The sequence below is a fragment of the Nestor notabilis genome, unplaced genomic scaffold (assembly GCF_000696875.1).
Source record: "Nestor notabilis isolate BGI_N333 unplaced genomic scaffold, ASM69687v1 scaffold22034, whole genome shotgun sequence".
Classification (NCBI taxonomy): domain Eukaryota; kingdom Metazoa; phylum Chordata; class Aves; order Psittaciformes; family Psittacidae; genus Nestor; species Nestor notabilis.
Window position 1 is genome coordinate 20,921 of NW_009925522.1, and position 3,104 is coordinate 24,024.

Sequence of the window (3,104 nt, forward strand, 5' to 3'; positions counted from 1 at the left end):
AGCGCTTTGGCCAGGGTTCAGCACGTGGCTCGTTGCCGCCCAGAGCTATTGTGTGCGGCCCCTCTCAGCTCAGGCCAACACTGCCTCCCCAAAAGGCCCTTTCTTAGAAGCTGTGAGCTGGTGGGTGATCCAGAGTCATCTGCCCCGTTCTCAGGCTGCCCAGAGGAGCTGTGGCTGCCCCATCCCTGGCAGTGTTCAAGGCCAGGTTGGACACAGGGGCTTGGAGCAGCCTGCTCTAGTGGAAGGTGTCCCTGCCCAGGGCAGGGGTTGGAGCTGGAGGAGCTTTAAGGTCTTTTCAACACAAACCAGCCTGGGATTCTGTGATTCAATGATTTCTTTCTTTTTCCTACGTTTTCTCACATTATTAAATGTCTCTTGGACATTTTCTCACATTATTAAGTGTCTCTTGGAGGCTCCCAAGCCTTGCACCTCTCTCCCAGCTGCAGGGACCAGGGACTGTGCTCCGATGCTCACATGAGCACACCTCCAGATCACACCTCGGGCAGCTTGGTTGTTGAGCAGGCGCTGCTGCATTCACCAGCTTTTTGTCCCCCGTGTGCGAAGATCTCTGCTGGGAGCAGGAGGGTGTGTGCCCTTTGCAGGGCCGGGCTCTGCCTGCCCCGGTGGTTCATTCACCTGGGGACATTACACAGTGTTTAAAAATAAGCGAAGCTGTTCTGAAACTCATCGAGGGCAGGTGCTGGGGCCCTTCTGCTGGCGGCAAGAGCCGGGCTGTGGCCACTGCCTCTGTAGTGTTGGCTTCTCATAACCTGCAGAGCTCGGGGCAGAACTGACCCACGGGCTCCTCTCATCTGTCGGCACGCTTTGAGGTGTTTTATTTTACTGGATGAGTTTCTCGCTGCCTGTGGCACAGTCCTGTCCCTGCCCACATCATCTCTTCCTTCTGGCTTTAAGAACTTCCCTTTCCAGTGTGTCCTGGATGCACTTTGCAGTGGACTGTAAAGCTGAGGACCTGTGCTGTGGCTGCTTTTGTAGCCTGCCCCGTGGTGCAGTGGGGGATGCTGATATCCATGGAAGATGTTGTGGTCTCTTGGGTCTGTTTCCAGAACTGAGCATCCCAGTTGCTGGTGGTGTCTGTCCCCAGAGGCGATGGCTGGTGGGTACTGGGGTTATTTTGGGTGCAGAGGAGGGCGATGGTGGAACTCGGGGTGTGCAGTGTTTGGGCTCCCACTGGCCCTTGCACCAAAGGAGATTGCGGGACTCAGGTCTTGCTTGAAGCATAAAAATGACACTATTGATTCTGGGCCTGGCAGGTGGTGAATGAGGCCCATGGAGAACATTGATTTCTCTCTCTCTCTTTCTCGTGTGGAGTGTTTGCTTGTCCCGAGGTGTGATTGACTGGTAAATGAAATGGCCACGGCACAGCTCATATTCAATTGTAGCTAATTTTAACATGGGGCCATTGAGTAACACGGTTAAGCCAACAATTCATGATCTTCCACCACCAGCAAACCAACCTCGAAACGCCTGCAAGCAAAAGCACAAGGAGGTGTTTGAAGATTGGTGAGAGAGAAATGGCACAGGAGCAAATTATGCCACAGACACACACACACGGGTCATACCCACCCTTACTTCTTGAGCATGAGAAGTGGAGCTAAAACCCAACCTGTGGCTGTTGTCACATGGTGGCTTTTCACGTGGGCAATGTGGTGGCCTGGCTCTGCTGCCATCTCCTCGCTGGTGGAGCAGGAGCATGGTGCTCCTGCCTTGGTTTATGGTGGTGGACGTCAGGCCTTTTCAGCAACTCCGTAAATAGATTATTGGCTTCTGCGCTGGTGCTTGTCACCCGCCTGTGCTCCGCCACGGAGGAGCTGGGGCTCCCGTTACAAACGGGGTGTTTGCTTGGATGTGGGATCTCTGCGACCGGTCAGGACGGAGGCGGGGCGAGCTTTGAGCTGTGCAGGCATTTCGGCCACAAAGGCACCGTGCGGAGCTCTCGGGCTTCCACACCGGTGGGTGCCTTTCTCTTGGCGGAACGCGGCTGCTGTGAACGTCCCCCTCCCAGGCCCCCAGCCCTTGTGGGGCAGCGGGAGGTGGGCAGGCAGCGCTGCGGAGGGAGCAGCGTCTCGCTGTGTGTAATTGTGGCTATAACCTGTGTCATTAACTTTCGAAACTAGAGGCTTAAAAGGATTTAAAATAAACATGTGCTAGAAATGGGAATCAATGAGGCTGCAGCACCACAGAAAACGCCCCTGCTGCAAGCCCAGGGTGTGAATTCTTGTAGAGACCAGAAGATAAAGTTATGAAATAACCCATATCGGCACAAGGCTGTAAAGTGATTCCAAAATAACCCCTCAGTCTCGACAGATGATATTTACTGTGGTGTTTATGTGAGGTGGAGGAATGCCCTAGAAAACCAGAACTGTCTTCAATTTCTCATTCTGGCACTGGCTTGTCTAAGGAGAAGGCTCATAATGTGACGGGAACATTTTGTACAAGCCCTCCCGTGCTGTCACTCCATGGCTCTGTGTAGAGGGAGCTGGAATGGGTGAGAAGGGTGGAAGGTTCTTTCTTTGTGTAGGTGGATGAGCCTGTTGTTAATGAGGCGGTTTTGCTAATCCATCACCACAAACCTCACGTATAATCCCAAACGCAACAACAACAAGTTGCATTGCTGTCATGTCTGTGGAGATACAGTGGCCCCAAAGACTCTGCTTTGATTCTCTTAATTAAAAGAAAATCAAGCTATTTTACATTAAGTTAATAATAATTAAGTCTAAGTTATTTGGCATTTGCAAACCCCGTTTTTGCGTGGTGCTGGTTTGATGACAACTTGAGGAGCAGAGAAAACACCATGTGATGAAACTGCATGGACCAAACCCACCCAATGGCAGCTCGAGTCTTACGTGTGTTCATCATGAGGGGATGAATTCACCCCTTGAGTGGGTTGATTTACTTACAGCTCTAACATGTTTGTTATGTATTTGTGAGGAATTTGCTGGAAAAAAGGAAGTCATTTAAAAGCACATCAATAGATTGAAGGGGTTTTGTGGAACAGCACGAAGATGCAGAAGGAAGTGCAAGAAATTGGCTCGCTCAGCAGAGTCAGTCCATCCTGATGAAGGTGATGCAGCTGCAGGAAT

The 3,104-nt window shown here is 51.6% G+C and overlaps 1 protein-coding gene across 1 annotated transcript in view; it reads left to right on the forward strand.

Annotated features, from left to right (window-relative positions):
• Positions 1 to 3,104, forward strand: part of LOC104404637 (guanine nucleotide exchange factor VAV2-like) — a gene marked incomplete at its 5' end in the record, with an annotated part of 84,856 nt that overhangs the window by 2,651 nt on the left and 79,101 nt on the right.